Consider the following 16,155-nt stretch of genomic DNA (forward strand, 5'->3'; position numbering starts at 1 on the left):
TTACCAGAGCTTTGAAAAAAGGTAAAATATAGTTGTCTAGGAGGGAGGCAGAAAAATCAAACTGGCTGAAGTATTATTCATCAGCTAGCTTAATTTCAGTGTGAAATGAGGTGCCCCAACAGCAGACAAAGTACTGTGCAGGCCGTGTGGATGTCTGTGTAGCACCAGGGGAGCCGGCAAGGCAAGAAACGTCTTTGTTCTTTCCCACCTTGCATCCAGCCACGGCATCTGCAACAGGGAAAAGGAAAAAATCTCCTTGCGCTATCTCTCCAGGCAGCTGGCTCTTCTCTGGGAGGGGACTGCTCTTGGGTGAGAGAAGCCACTCATATCAGATTCAAACTGAGGTGTGATCCTCAGCCCTGCGGAGCAGCCCTGACCAATGCACATCCTTGAAGCGAGACTACGCCCTGAGAAAAAGGCTGCGGTCCTTGCAAGGTCGAGTGTGACCCTACTATTTGTGTTCCTCCAGCGGTCTCCGTGTCTTCCCTTGCCCTCTTTTCCAACCACAAACAGCTTGGTGACAAGAGGCATTTAACCTTATGCTCAGATGGTTCCTGGTGGTACCACACACAATTGCAGCGAGGCTGAGGAACCTCCGCCCCAAGCCGGGGAGCCCGCAGCTTCCTTTCACACACACCGCGGCTGCGTTATTTATATCCTGCGTTCTGCATTACTACGGGAGGTTGCTGCGGTGGGCAGCACGCGTACCGCCAGGGGAGCTCGAAATCTGGTCTGACCTGCAGTGCAGGACAGGTTCCCAGCCATGACACGTGTGCTGCAGGGGGGAACCATCTCCCCGAGGGCAGAGCACCTGAGCAGGACTGCCAAAGCCTTCTGGAGGAGCAGGACCTGCTCTTTTGTCTGTCAAGCAAGCCAGCAACAAAGGAGGTGAAGGACAAGGCCAACGTCTGCAATTAGAAAATGGGAGGAAGGAAAGGATCAACTTTCCCATCGCATTGATTTCCCAAGGGCATCACAAGCTGGGCTAACTTTCTCCTAAATTTTTGGCTTCTCTTCTCCACTCTGCTGCTTTCAGCCTGCAGCACAAGCTCTGGGCTTCACATAAATAGGAGGAAACGAGCCACAGGCAAAGGAGCAGAGGGAAAAGCCCAGCAGTACTAACAAATTGCACATTTCCTTGCCCGGAAGACATTCCAAGCCATTTTTACATGCCTATCCACACCTCAACAGTTTTTCTGTCCCCAGCCTCTCCCCTCCTCTCTTGGGCATTTATTTCTGTAGAAAAGGCTGACAGATTTTAAAGGAAGACTTACTTGGCTCAGACACAAACAGATGCTGCACAGGGAAGGGCACTGATCTCTGCTGAGTCAGAGCAAAACACTTCTGGCATCTGTTACGTAGCACCCAAAATCGACCATAAATGAAGCACAGAATCACGAACAACTCAGGAGTTTACCACAGCCACAAAAAAAAATGAAATATTTAATGGATCTGCTGCTCGTGCAAGAGCTGAGCACAAAACCCAGCTCCACCCAACGGAGGAGCGGTGCAAGGAGCTGCACTAAGACAGCAGAAACCCAGTGCCACTGGGATCTGTTCGCTGCCACACATTGCTTGGAGTAACTCAGCTTCCATCCCAGCCTCAAAGCGAATGAGAGACTTACTTCTGCAAGGAAAAATTCAGAAGGCTTTAAATGTCATTGAAATACATCTTTGAACACCACCCACATAGCTCTGATTTTTTTTTTTTTTTTGGTAATTCTTACAGTAAGAGCCACAACAAACTGTAAGGCAAATTTAAATGTTCTGAGGCCTCTTCCCTCGTGCCTTGTAGTACTGTGGGCACTTTACCAATGTCTTATTTGCTTCAAAATGTGCTTCAAACATCCCTTAGGAGGTGTGGTGCCATCCCCCAGACATCCCCCCCGGGGACCCCCCAAAACTCTAAATTTTGCAATTAAAAAACACCCCTAACTATTTTAACTGGGTGAGAAAAACCTGGGCTGGTCACAGCTGGCCTTTGGCTTAAGCCTGCAGCCCTTGGGCCCAACCCTCTGCTGCTCTGCAAACACAGCAGCTGCTTTCACTGGAGTAAGCTAAATGGGCTTAATTCCTTCCACAAAGAGCATAGCACTGATTTTCAAGACTGTAATTCTACAAGAAAGGAAAGAAAAAGGTATCAGGCTGCCAGCACAGCACAGAACTGAATCTCCCTTTGTCTGGAAACAATACGAGATTCGCATGCAAGGCTTGAGGAGGACACAAAGGGCCCTGCTGAGCCCTGCACGCTCATGGCAGGGATGTCTCCGAGCCCACATACACACCACACGTGCTGCTGGGCTGGAGAAGTCCTGGGGACAGCCACTGCTCGGTAAACACCACGGGGCAGAAGGATAATCCAGGAGAGAGGGAGGCAAGCAGAGTTTTAGAAAAAGGCCGGCACCACGATGCACCACACAGCACAGAGCAAGCTGCAAGGAGCTCCGGCCAGCTGCCGAAGGCAAGCCTCAGACAAAAGATGAATTGAGCCCTAAATAATAGCTCTTGGTTGGGAGCAGGATCCCTGAGCATGGAAGAGTAACTTATTTGGGTCTGTCAGCCCCCTGACAAGCACCAAATGCCAGTGACTCTCAGATATACAGGAGGCCTGCAGAACTGGCTAACCTTCTGGAGGATAAATAGGTACTTAAATAGCTCATTTAAAAAAGTAAATACCCCGCAAAAAAGAGACAGGTGGGTACTGAGGTGGGCACTGGGTACCTGAGTATACATTCTAGTTACCCGACAAGAGCAGAGCTGAACAAAGTTTTTCCACCCTCTGTGTGGTCCCCATCAGGTTTGTATTTGCTGAGACTCAGAGAAGTACCTGGGGAAGGCCATACAACAGCCTCTCCCTGCCTAAAGCAGGCCCCACATTCAAAATACACTAACTCAGACTGCGAGATTAGAAATAATAGTTTTTTTCACACCTTGGAGATGTGATTTCAGTGTCTCAATGGGGCTGGCACTTTGTCTAAAAGAACTACACAGCACAAGCTCCAACACGGTGAATTAACTTCCAAGTACTTTAAGAGCAGAACTAGACCATGAGCATGGGAAAACAGAAGGGAAACCAGTGAGGAAAGCTGGATTAAGACCCTGCTGCCATTCGGAAGCCAACAGGTTGTTGCAAAGTGCTCATGCTCCATGTGTCCAGGGCCACTGGGGGGCTTGTTGTATACAGGGCTGGGTGGGCATGCTCTGGCCCTTGTCATACCAAGACACTGGGCAAGTGTGACACGCTCAGACTGGAGGCCCCAACAACACGGCTGTTTCTCAAGTGCCTCAAATTATCGTATGAGATGCTTACACACCCATGTGGCCTCTCACCTACCCTGCCCATACACCTTTGTCCACGTGGACAAGCAGTTGGAAGCAGGGTATGCAGGGGCCAAGGGCTGCACTGTCCCCCACCACATGGCACACTCATGCCTTAATGCCCCAGGGTACCAGATGAGATGGAAATCCTGGTGATGGTGGGGACAACAGCTTGGAGACCAGCTGTTGGCTGACTAGCTGTGATGTGCAGGGCACTGGTCCTGAGGTACTACATGAGGACTGCTGGAAGAGAACAGTTCTGTAAATGAGGCACCACCTAAGGACTTCCAAAACCTTCAGAGGAGAAAATCTGCTTTCCTTGAGACCTACAGCAAACCAAACCCAGAGGTGCAGAGCCCAGGGTGTAGATGTGGAGTGGAGAGTTGCAACAGTGTGGGAGCTTGGCAGGTCCTGGTGGTCAGCAGTCCATGGCCACTGGGTGGAAACCAGGTCCCATGAGCTCTATTTGTTGTTACAGAAAGGGCTCTAGATCCCTGGGACTCCTGAGGGTAGTGATGAGTTCCTGTGAATGGGCTTTCATCACCGTATGGAGACAATGCACAGAACACATATTCCTACTATTCATCATCCACACAGTTACCTATGTTTCTGAGGAGCAAAAGAATTTTCTTGGTCAATCACAGGGCTTCAGGGATCACTGGATCACAAGAAACTCATATGAGTCAATGCAGACTCATCCGCAAAGTCACAAGAGCCTCTGAGAACTACTCCTACTTTTGTTCACAGTTTACTAAGTTCCAAATAAGATTTTCCAGTTGAAAGTATTTCCAGCTGAAAGTATTTTTTGGACAACTGGAGGCCAATTTGCTTATGGTCTGGGCTTCAGAACTGAGGATTAAGGCTTTCAGGTGGGAAAGGATATGGAAAATATAGAACAGGGATGGAGACAAGGTCTCTCCAAGTTCAAAACTACTTATAATTTTCAAGAAGGGCAGGAAGGAGGATCCGGGAAACTACAGGCCAGTCAGTCTCACCTCTGTCCCTGGAAAGGTGTTGGAGCAGCTTGTTCTGGATGCCATCTCCAAGCAATTGGAAGAGAAGAATGTTATCAGGAGTAGTCAGCATGGATTCACCAAGGGGAAGTCGTGCTCGACCAACCTCATTGCCTTCTATGATGGCATCACCAGCTGGGTAGATGGGGGGAGGGCGGTGGATGTCGTCTACCTTGACTTTAGCAAGGCTTTCAATACTGTCTCCCATGACATCCTGCTAGCAAAGCTGAGAAAGTGTGGGATAGATGAGTGGACAGCAAGGTGGGTTGAGAACTGGCTGACTGGCCAAGCTCAGAGGGTGGTGATTGGCGGAGCAGAGTCTGGCTGGAGGCCTGTGGCTGGTGGTGTTCCCTGGGGGTCGGTGCTGGGTCCGGTCTTGTTCAACATCTTCATCGACGACCTTGATGAGGGAAGTGGTGTCTGCCCTCAGCGGGTACGCCGACGGCACAGAGCTGGGAGGAGTGGCTGGCACGCCGGAGGGCTGTGCTGCCATTCAGCAGGACCTGGACCGGCTGGGGAGATGGGTGGGAGGAAACCAGATGAGGTTTAATAGAAGTGGGTGTAGGGTCCTGCACCTGGTAAGGAACAACCAGATGTATCAGTACAGGCTGGGGAATGACCTGCTGGAGAGGACCTCTGTGGAGAAGGACCTGGGGGTCCTGGTGGACGACAGGTTGACCATGAGCCAGCAGTGTGCCTGGGTGGCCAAGAGGGCTAATGGGATCCTGGCGTGCATTAAAAGGAGCATGGCCAGCAGGTCAAGGGAGGTGATCCTCCCCCTCTGCTCTGCCCTGGCTGGGCCTCACCTGGAGTGCTGTGTCCAGCTCTGGGCTCCCCAGTGCAGGGGAGATGGGGTCATCCTGGAGGGAGTGCAGCGGAGGGCCACAGGGATGGTGCGGGGCCTGGAGTGTCTTCTCTATGGGGAGGGGCTGGGAGACCTGGGTCTGTTCATCCTGGAGAGGAGAAGACTGAGAGGGGATCTTGTCTATGTGTACAAATGTCTGGGGGGTGGGAGACAGAGGGATGTGGCTAACCTCTTCTCAGTGGTTTGTGGAGATAGGACAGGGGGCAACAGCCACAGAGTGGAGCGCGGGGAGTTCCGCACCGACATGCAAAGGAACTTCTTCACAGTGAGGGTGACGCAGCACTGGAGCAGGCTGCCTAGAGAGGTGGTGGAGTCTCCTTCTCTGGAGATATTCAGGGCCCGTCTGGATGCCTACCTGGGCGGCCTGCTCTGGGTAACCTGCTTTGGCAGGGGGGTTGGACCCGATGATCTTTCGAGGACCCTTCCAGCCCCTACAGTTCTGTGATTCTGTGATAATTCTTGTACAACTGACATGGCACTAGTCCTCCAGTCCTTCAAGGATACACCATGCTTAAAGCCACAGAAAGGAGAGGCACACAATGACTTTTTGCCACAAAAACCCCATGGGATGGAGTGCCCCATCATGGTGAATTAGAAGGCATCGGAACTGCTTGATCCATCTATGGTGTTTGCCTGCCATAGGACAAGACAAGGTCAAGCTCTGAGGTCCTTGATGATATAGTTCCCATAAGCCAATAAAACAATAAACAGCTGCTGTTTACAGAATTAAAGATTTGACCCACTTTGAACTCATCTCAGTCCTGGGACTGACTGGACAGAGCAAATCTTCACTAACTCCACGTGAGACATTCCTCTCTATGCTACTAAGAATAACTTTCTGTAACATCTCCTACTCAAATCCCACACATATGTGGTGGCACACAGAGAGTGAGCATGGGGGTAACCTGTGAAACCAATTCTTGCTTAGGTTTGCAACCTTTCGTGCCTTTCCAGACAGGCTTGCCATTTACTTCCCCTGTATTTGCAAGCTCTTCCATCGTTTCCCAGCCTACGTGTCAGTATCTGCAATGTCACAGCCCCTCACTCCCCCAGACGCTTTTACTCCAGCAAGTGCTCTCAAAAGCCTGGGATTTCCATTTTGCTGGGGGCCCACTGTGTTTGCGCTTCTCAGGCGTCTCACAGGTTTATGGCAGTTTTCTGGGAACCTTAAGTGTAGAACAAATTTAAGAGCTAAAGGTCACCAGCAGTGGAGAGCACTTCAAAGTCGATCCATGCAACCAATGCCTTTGCTTTGAAAATGGTATACTTGCTTTCAGTGTGTGTCTAATGCAAAAGGGTGACCTTATACGAAACTCCTCAACTAATCTTCTGCAAGTGTAGTTGCTTTTTAACTCAGTCTGGGATCTACAAGATAAAGCTTTTGCATCTTGCATCAGCAGTTTTAGTGCTGAAAAAATCTTTAGAAATACAGTTTTCTCATTTGTACAGTTCTCAGATGATTTTGATGAAACATACTAAATTATTCAGCATGAGCTTAACGCCAAGAAAAACTACTGAGATAAAGCGCAGATTTCAAGTGTATTACCTCGTTCTTTTAAAAAATCTGCTGTGACCAGAGAATGAAAATCGATGATCTTAAATTTTTTTTTAGTCAAATTATCCAAAGATTTGAGCAGCAGAATTCCCTGAATCTCAGGATGTATTTTCCTGGTATAATCTTGGAAAGTCTGAGGCTAGATCTACAAATGGGGAGGACATGACCATGCTAAAATGAGCATTTTGCAGTGCCTTGTCCATAAATCTGAGTCACAGCAAGTAACCTCTGACAGTGCTAGCTTTGAAGCACTGTTTTCAAAAAAAAAAAAAAAAAAAAAAAAGGAAGAAAAAAAAAGTGCCACTTCCCATGATAATTATTCAGCTTTCAAAAAAGAGGGAGAAAACAGAAAAGAAAAAAAGAAATAACCAGGAAGCACATAGGCATTGCTCACAAAATACAAGGATAATTCTAATAACTTTTGGAATTTCTACGGAAATAAATTTTAATGCAAGTTTTCAACACAGGAAGTGTGGCTTCAGCTCACATGAAAAGAATGTGCACAAAATGCATTTCAAAGGTGCTCATGCAGCTACAGAGCAATTAGCTGCAGCCATCCACCATGCAGCTGCTAGTCCGGGGGCACTACACACTTATCTGCTTGCATGCAGGGTTGACCTGTTGTTACTTTAAGCTCAAATAGTGGTTTTTGCACTTATGATCACAGTCCATGCACATATTTCTGTGAGTGGACCCCAGGTTTTCATTTCTGAAATCTTTCTGTAAAAACAAAAAAAAAACTGCGTACCTGCAAGCAGGGAGCTGAGACATCAAATTCAGAACTGGTTCATCTTGTTGCTGGTGTTAAATCTGAAGAAAAAAAATAAAAATAAAAAAATAAAAAATTAAATCCCCTGAAGTCAAACACCTTTCATTTTCAGCAGTTTAAAAACAAGACATTTATATTTCACTATGTGATACAGATGGCTTGGATGCTTTTCTCCTCAGCTGGAATGGCCCAAACAGTTGATTGTAATGACCATCACTTTAAAATACAGTATTATACAGCTCCCTTGATACAAATTGTGATTTTATATAGAGGTTGATGCTTTCTCCAATATTATGACCGTGTTTAATTCAAATGTATTTGGAACACAGCAGGAAAACGTGCTACTTCAAGACTGAACTCCTACTGCAGAAGAACAAGATAAGAAATTCAGCTTATCTTTCAATTACAGCAGATTGAAAGGAGCAGTCAGTATATGAGCATTAAAATGTATGAACCTCACTAGCACTGCTGAAGTGGAAAGCTGTTTTCTGTTGACGGGGCGCTGCTGGGTGGGGGTGTTTGTGAAGTGACGCCAGGAAACCTCCGTGGTGGTGGGAACATGTTTGGTCTCGCCTCTTCCACCAGCGCTGCTTCTGGAGCAGCCACCCTGACACGAGAAGGCAGTGTGGTGGGTGGTGAGCTAACATTATGCCTACCAGTGGCTGTGCTGCCCTCTTCTCTTGTGTACCCTGCATGGTACTGTCCCTCAGATCACATCCAGCAGGCTGCGAGCTCCCAAGGGCATGGGAACTTCTGCCCTCAAATTGTCAGGTGTCCACCACCTTCAGCCTATCCCTTAATTCACAGCTTTCCATTAAAAAAAGTTAAATTTGCTCTGAGCTGAAACTAAACTTTTAGTTGCTTTAGAAAAAATGTTTTGTGGTTTTTTTTTTTTTTTTCTCCAGTTTATCAGAAATTCTTGGAACTGAGTTTAAAAATAAAATAAAATTAAATAAAACAAAACAAAATAAAATAAAAAATGATGGAGTCTTGGGGTGAAGTGGCAGGAGCTAAGGAGAGGACTCTCCTAGGTCTTGCCAAAGGCTGCTTTGAAACTCTGGAATGAATACACTGAAAGAAGCCAAATGATATTTTAAAGAATAGGCAAATCATCAGGAGACAGGATGAATAACCTTCAGAAGAACAACTTCCCTAAAGAAATAATGAAAAGGGTCATTATTTTGAAAAGTGGAGTATAAAAGATAACTTCTTGGAGGTCTGTTTCTGTTGCATCAGTGGCAGCAAGCTAAATATAGCTTTGGAGATGGCTGCTGTACTCGGGCCCATCAGATTGGCAATGGAAACCCTGCGCAGCCTCCCTTCCATCCTTTTAGAGCTGTTGTTTACAGTGAATAAAATACATAATTAGGCAAGCAGTTGGCAAAAGCCATGATTTATCATATTAAGCAATTAAGCAGCACTGGACGGATTTGGCTGCAGCTCTGAAAAAATCTGCATAATGAAACAGTGCCACTTGACATTAAAGACGAACTTTCCTCAGGTCTAATTTCAGCCACCATTCATGGAGAGACCAAATTTCTGTGACTGACTGAGTGAGGAGCTTGGGCCGTGCAGAAGCAGACCTTTTCTGTCTGTCTCTGCAAATTGCTGTAGCCGCAGCAGGGCCGTGCCAGCCTGGCGTCAGCACCTTGGCACGGATGAGCACCGTTAGCAAGAGCAAAGCAGGGCCCTGGCTTTCATCCTCACCAACACTAAGCAGAGGAGAAGGATCATTTCCCTTCACCAGTTGGTGATACTTTGCCTAACACAGTCAAGAATATCCTTAGCCTTCTTAGCAATAGGGGTACATTCCTGGCTGATGTTCAACTTGGTGCCCACCAGGACCCCCAGGTCCATTTCTTCAGAGATGCTTCCCAGCTGGGAGGCCGCTGGTGCTGGTGCCTGGGGTTGTTCCTGCCCAGGTGCAGGGCTCTGCCCTTCTCCTCGTTGAACTTCATGAGGTTCCTGTCAGCCCACTTCTCCGGCCTATTGAGGTCCATCTAGATGGCAGCATGACACTGATATATCAGCCACTCCTCCCAGTTGGGTGTCACCAGCAAACCTGCTGTCTACCCCATTGTCTGGGTCATTACAGAAGATGTTAAAGAGGACTGGACCCAGGGGTACCACTGTTACTGACCTCCAACTAGAGGAACTCCTTGAGGGACACTCAGCAATGAAAGGTGGAAAAAGGAAAGGAGAGGGGAGAGGTGGGCTCCTGTGAAAACGTCTGTCCTCCTGAACAACAGCTACACATATTGAGGCCCTGCTTCAAGGACATGGTCAAGTATCACTTGTTGGTGGAAAGTAGAGAGTAATTTCTTTCCTCTCTCTCTGGGCTTCCTTTTTTTCCCCCCTCCCCTCTTCCTTTTCCCTTTAGTTAAAATATTTATTTTTCCCTTAATAATAATTTTCCTTTAATAATTATTTTTCCTTTAATTAAATTATCCTAATCTCAACCTGTGAGTTGTCTTTCCTTTTCTTCTCCTCCTCTTCTGAGGAGGGGGAGTGACAGAGTGGTTGTGGTGGAGTTCAGCTGCCTAGCAAGGTAAAACCACTGCAGGCAGCCACCCCAAAACTGCAGAGCCATTTGCTCTCTCAGAGCCCCAGCATGCAGCCTTCATGTTTACCCACAGAGGGAATATAGATCCCACCTTAAATTGAGCCTGAAACCATCCTCTCTTAATATAGGGAAAGAAACAAGCGCTAGCTAAGAAGATGGAGCAGCCACACTGTCATAGTAATGTATTTGTTGTTTGCTTTTTATCTTTGTTCCATTAGTGAGCACAGGCATTTAACTCTAATGGAGTCATTTTACCTCTTTCCATGTTTCAGAGCAGAAAGGAAGAAATCAAAGCAAAAACAAAGTTTCATGCCCATCACGCACACATGTAGAGTGCTGCCAACAATTTTCTTTTAAAAGATCCCAGCTTTGATGTCTGACGTTTTCTCTAGTTAAAAAATGATGTGACTTTCTTCTCATTTATGCTGTTTAATTCCAGCCAGTTTAGATAACTGAAGTGTTTCATTTAGTTTTGCTTTCTGCTTCCCCACACTAACACAACAGTGCTTTGTTTGTCGTCTCCAGCATTGCAAGCAAAATGTTCAGATAAACTGTTCATGCCTGGAATTGTTAAATGTCTGAGAAGCCGTCTGTACAAGGCAGAGCTTGAAAGCCTTTATAAAAATAAAAGGTATCATTATTTTAATCAATAACTAGCTGGTAATGGCAAGAATTTATAAAACTTAAAGTTTATTTCAAGGGCCTGACTTCAGATGCCGTAATGGGTGCTGAATTACTGGAACTGGATCATCATTTTGGCAAGCAGGTTTCATGGGCGTGCTTTGTATCAGGTTCAACCCCACAATCACTCTTCACATCCCTTGGTCATTATTCCTCAGATGAAACACCGAGGAGATGGAGAATCCCCTGTGTTTTGCCTGCAGCAGGTACACACTGTCAATACTGCTATTATAGCTACCTACACAGCTAGAAAGGATTTTTTTTTGTGCTGTCAGCGATCTGCACATCAAAACATGCTCAGAGCAGAAGTGAGAGCTAATGAGTTGCCTCCTTTGTGCAATTTTATCAGAGATCAACAGATAACGGGTGTATGAAAGGCCCCTGTGTAACTAAAGGCAGCAATGGAAAATTTCTGATTACATGAAATATCAGAAAAGGAGATGCTTTTTTTAAGCAACACTTATCCTGTGGTGGTTTATTTCCTCCAGCTGTTTCAGGGTTCTGAGGCAAGACATCTTGCTGCTTAGCCAATGTAAAAGCCCTATTTTTATCGCAGTTTTTACATTTTTTCCCCAGTCCCAGCAATTAAGCTATAAGGTTAGGAGTAGTTAGAGGGAAGTTCTTTAAATGAATAAGATGAAGGCCAGGTCAGGAAAACACCTAGCTGCTATCGTATTTGCCTTCAGCCTCCTTCACAAAGCTCACCTTACTCCAATGCTTTCAAAACATGCCATGCCTAGTTATTGATATACCTAAAGTAAACTTGTTATTTGTCCTTCCTGCTCGTTTTTCCCCTTGTTGTCACCACTATTTCCAGGTTAGATACAGCTCTGCTGCCCGACATGCCAGGCCTCTGATCAACAGGGTGGCTCTTAGGGCAGAAATTCCATTGGGAATGGACATGCAGGAGGGGTTAAGTGCCCTAGGACTGCCTGACCCATGCTTTAAATTATTTCTTGCACTGTTTTGCTTTTCTGTTCATCTGAGTATTGGCTTCCTCCTTCCCACATGTTCCTTTCCTTGGGTTCTCAAGGAAACAAGGAGAGAAGGGATGGGCAGTGAGGGCATGCTCTGGGGCTTGCTGTTCACCCAGTGACGCTGGGTGCTTGGAAGCATTCATCAGAGAAGAGACTCCAGGCTCCAGCCTGTGCTCCCCTTGCACCTACTGAGCTAGGGAGGAAGGGGGAGAAAGCCATGGAAGGGAGAAACATGTCCCACTGGGCCTCAGCTTTAAATTTGGAACTCATTTTGATCCTGCAAATGTTTAAAAGTGTCTTTCTTTAAGAAGAAGGAAATAATGATTCTGCAATATTTGTATAGCTCTGAGAATGCCCAAAGGCTCTCCCAAAAACAAAGCCAATGTTGTCCTGATGAAAGTGCTGATTTATAGCCTCAGGGATGGCGTCAGCAAGACAGAAACACTCAGACCTCCACGAGTGCCCTTATTGCAGGAAATCAGAGCCGAGGCTCAACCTGAGAAGCAGCAGCCACATCTCTGCACTGTTTGACCATACAAGACTTAAAAATCGTCTCCACTTTGGAAAGATATGACCCAATTTTGTTCTTTCTGCCTCACAGATCAGCTCCTCCTCAGAGCAGCTCTGCAAGCTGTTTGAAGAGCACCATTTTCTTCTAGCTATGAGAACCCCGTCTTCCACGCGTCTCGTTGCAGCAGGCAAATCTGCTGCCTGAGCTGCGAGACTAAATAAAAGCTCCAGGCTGGTGCCACTGGAGGGATGTTCAGTTTACAGCACGGATGTTTTGCTGCCACGGCTTTCTGAGGCAGCTTCTGGGGCGTAAGATGCACCAAGAGGAATTTTTCCACTGGCAGAGTTGCCCAGCGGGCAAACACAAAGCCTTCGGACATCCCAACACCTCTCCTGCATCTAGGACCGAGTCAACACGGTGCTGTACACGTTCCTGGGGGAGCTCAGCTCTGCCATGCCCTGAGCAGATGCACTCTGCAGACAGAACCGCAGCAAGCACTAGGCCAGAGGAGGCGGCCATCCTCTGCAGGCCCATGTCACAGAGCACACCACGAGAGCACGCCCTCCGGTTGCAAACACCGCCTGCTGTGAAGGTAAAGTCACTTTCCTCGTGGCCATCCCTGCCAACTTGACCTCGACACGAGAAAAGGTTTTATTGTCTCTTCTCCTGCAATAAATGCCTCCCAGGCCCATGCAGGTCTTTCCCACACACCGGTGTGGCTCCAGAGATACACGTAGGTAAACCACAGATCTGAGTCAGCTCTCAGCGAGCTCTCACTCCTGGCAGACTTAAGTTACCTTCCACTGCACACCAGCTGATGTATCTCTCCTCCCATGCTGCTGAGTCTACACCAACAGGCACGCAGCATGAGATAGGACAGCCCTGCAGCTCCACAGTGCTCCACTAGGCCTTGTCCCCACATGTTCTCCCCCTCAGCTCCTCTGCACACCAGCTCCAGCCCCATTTTTTGTCTCACATCACCCTTCCTCCTCATCCTCTCCTTGGGGACAGGCAATCCCTTCCACTGAAGCTACACAGGTTTTCTGCCCGCCTGCTTCCCTCCCACCCCAGCGTGGGCTGGGGCTGTATTGTAGGGATGCTCTTTGGGAGAACACCCACCTGAATACGTGCACGAATCCTATGCTCAAGGGAGTTCCCTCTTGTCCTGATGCACCACCATCATCAAGAGTTAATTTTGACAACTGTATTTTTAAGGAGGAAACCTCAGAGCCCTGTGTTTTTCTTGCAGGAATAACGGTGTGTGTGTCCCTTATTTCAGTTCTCTGCCATGCTCCTTGTCCTTTTGCAGCTTTTGGCCCTGACCTTCACACGTGCTAGCGATTAGCCGTGCTGTTACATCCAAGCTCACAACTTCGCTGTTAAGGCTGAGCTTTTGTGGGTGCAAGCAGTAAACCAGGATGCCCTGGTAAACACATTTGTTAAATAAGTCTTCTTAGCAACTTGTTCAAAAAGAGTAAATCAGACGTGCAGCGAACTAGTTAATTAACATTTTAAACATATTGTTACCTCCATCTGGCCCGAGGATTAGCCAACATGTGGGGTCTTGCCAGGTTGTTTCCACTACAACACAACTGGTGATGAGCAAAGCATTTCCTCGGTGCACTGGTGTTTATTTATCCCACAAACCATACACAAAGTCTTGTTTCCCTGAACACAGAGAGCAAACAAACAGGAGCAGGTTCCTTGCTCGGCAGCCCAAGTCCGCCTTCCCGGGGAGCATCGTGCCCAGGAGCCGTCTCCTGGCTCGCTCCCAGCAGCTGCTTGCTCCCGGGTCTCTTACCCCGGCCTTTCAGTGGCTCCATAACAAATACATTCCTCTGCAAAGTTAGAGGGTTATTTTTAAACACGCACACACAGCTGTAATCCATCCACCGCCCAGCCCTGCGCTCACCAGGGCCTCTGGGGAAACCCTCCTCCCACACAGCCTGGCTTCTGCTCAAGCCTCACAGACACGGCCAGGTGCCACGCTGTAATTACGCAGAGGTACGTTAATTGCAGCTGCCACTTAGTCAACGTGAATGCCCAACTGCCTTTTGCTTTGTCTGCTGCTAGAGCATGAGGTCAGGAATGCTTGTTACAGCAATAATTAATGCTTTGCGACGTAAAATACAGCGCAGGTGGGAGGCAGCAGGGCGGATGGGGCACCAGCCATCGCCACACCTTGGGATGGATCCTGTCCTTCAGCAAGGAGCAGGTAAAGGCAGCTCAGGCTTTCTCAGCCAACCCACTGCCAAAGCATATATTCATGTGTTTACACCATGCTTGACCCTGTGCTTGCTTCTCTTACATCTCCGCAGCCCCCCCGCATCCGCCGGCAGGGGTGTGGGAGCTGGGCAGCCTGGGCTGGAGCCCCGTGGATCCAGGTCCCGGGGAAGACAGGGCTGTCAGGGAGATAGGGAAGGCTTTGGTCCCAGCCTGGTCAGTAAGGAAAGTTGTGGGATTGTAGCCATGCCCATGGCCACTGCAGGGTGCTTGGGAGAGCTGCAGGTCTCTCACATTGAAGGGGAAGGTGTGCAGGGGCTGAAGCACTTCGTCAGCATCCTGGAGGGAAACATTCAAGGCACTGACCTCTCTGCTCACCACAGCTCTAATATCTGAGCTGGGGTGAGGCTACCAAGAAAACTCAGCCCCAAACAGGTAAAAACAAAGCTGCTAAAGGCTGCTGCTCTGTAGCCCATTGCCACAGGAGCCCATGGCTTCTATTTTAAGATTTCCTTCAGGAGGAAATCCTCGTGCCTTTAGCAGAGAGTCTCATAAAATGGGCACCATCCCATCTGCAGGGCAAGCGCCAGCTTCTTCCCGAGGGGCTGCTCAATGGATTACTCATGAAGCGAGAGCCCCAGCTCCAAAACACCCACAGCCTTGACGGGCCAGGAGCAGAGGTGGCTGCAAACTCCTGCTCTCATACCAATGGAGTCAGCTGTGCTCGCTGCCACCCCACTCCCCTTAGCCCCAGCTGCACTTGTGCAGGCTGTCGGTGCACTTTATAGGGCTTCAGATTTGTTACAGAGCAGAAAATGGTTTTCAGGGAAAAGCAAACACACCGTGTACTTTCTCACTGATTAAACCCAGCTAGCTGAGGCAGGTCAGCCAAGGTGTAATGGTATGATGAAAACAAGGCAAAACATTTTAAAGTAGAAGTGATTGGACAAAGAGGAGTGACTACCTTCTACAGTGGAAAAAAAAAAAAAAAAAAAGTAATAAAATAAAGGTACAAATGATGCTGTGGCACTTTAAAAAACTGTTTTCCCATGTATGAGTAGAAGAATAATGAAACATAATACTGTTCTTCAGAGATATAAAAGGAAATGAATATATGAAGATGGAGCAGAAATGGCAATATTACAGTGCGGTTCCACAAGCAACTGCTGTGCAGCAGAGCACCCAGACCTAAGAGAAGGACACATCATCTGAAAGGTCAGCAAGCAGACAGCTGATCCCTTCTCCATAGCAAAGACTGTTACAAGGAAATTGCTAAAAACAACAAACACCCCGTTTCAACATTAAACATGCACGCTCAGAGGCCCAGGTGCCCCAGACATGCATGTGGGACTAAATTTGGGCTGGTGCTTTGGAGGCACAGAGAGCAGAAGCTGTGGCTCTCCATGAGGAACACCTGACAATTAACAAGCCACCACAAGGAAAGGCAATCCCAGATAGAGTTTCTGCAGGGGAAACTTAAGAACTTTAATATCCATTTTTTGTTATGTGTCATTCTTCAAGATACGGCTGTGGTCGTAGCCCAGCAAGTTAAAGCGATTGCTGTTGGGTGATTCAGCCACCAAACTCACTTAGCTCCAATGCTGCCCATGCAGAGCTTTCTTTTAAACATTTAGTCTTCAGTCTCTCAACAACATTTGCACCAATAATAGAATAAGTGCC

The 16,155-nt window shown here is 47.6% G+C and overlaps 1 long non-coding RNA gene across 1 annotated transcript; it reads right to left on the reverse strand.

Moving 5' to 3' along the window:
- Positions 1 to 1,529: 1,529 nt before the first annotated feature.
- LOC118161071 lies at positions 1,530 to 14,666 on the reverse strand. Its single transcript, XR_004747834.1, has 3 exons — positions 13,780 to 14,666; positions 7,981 to 8,127; positions 1,530 to 1,627 (listed from the first exon to the last, which is right to left on the reverse strand). It is a non-coding gene; the product is annotated as an uncharacterized LOC118161071 (long non-coding RNA).
- Positions 14,667 to 16,155: the final 1,489 nt, after the last annotated feature.

The sequence above is a fragment of the Oxyura jamaicensis genome, chromosome 2 (genome assembly GCF_011077185.1).
Source record: "Oxyura jamaicensis isolate SHBP4307 breed ruddy duck chromosome 2, BPBGC_Ojam_1.0, whole genome shotgun sequence".
In the NCBI taxonomy this organism is placed as follows: domain Eukaryota; kingdom Metazoa; phylum Chordata; class Aves; order Anseriformes; family Anatidae; genus Oxyura; species Oxyura jamaicensis.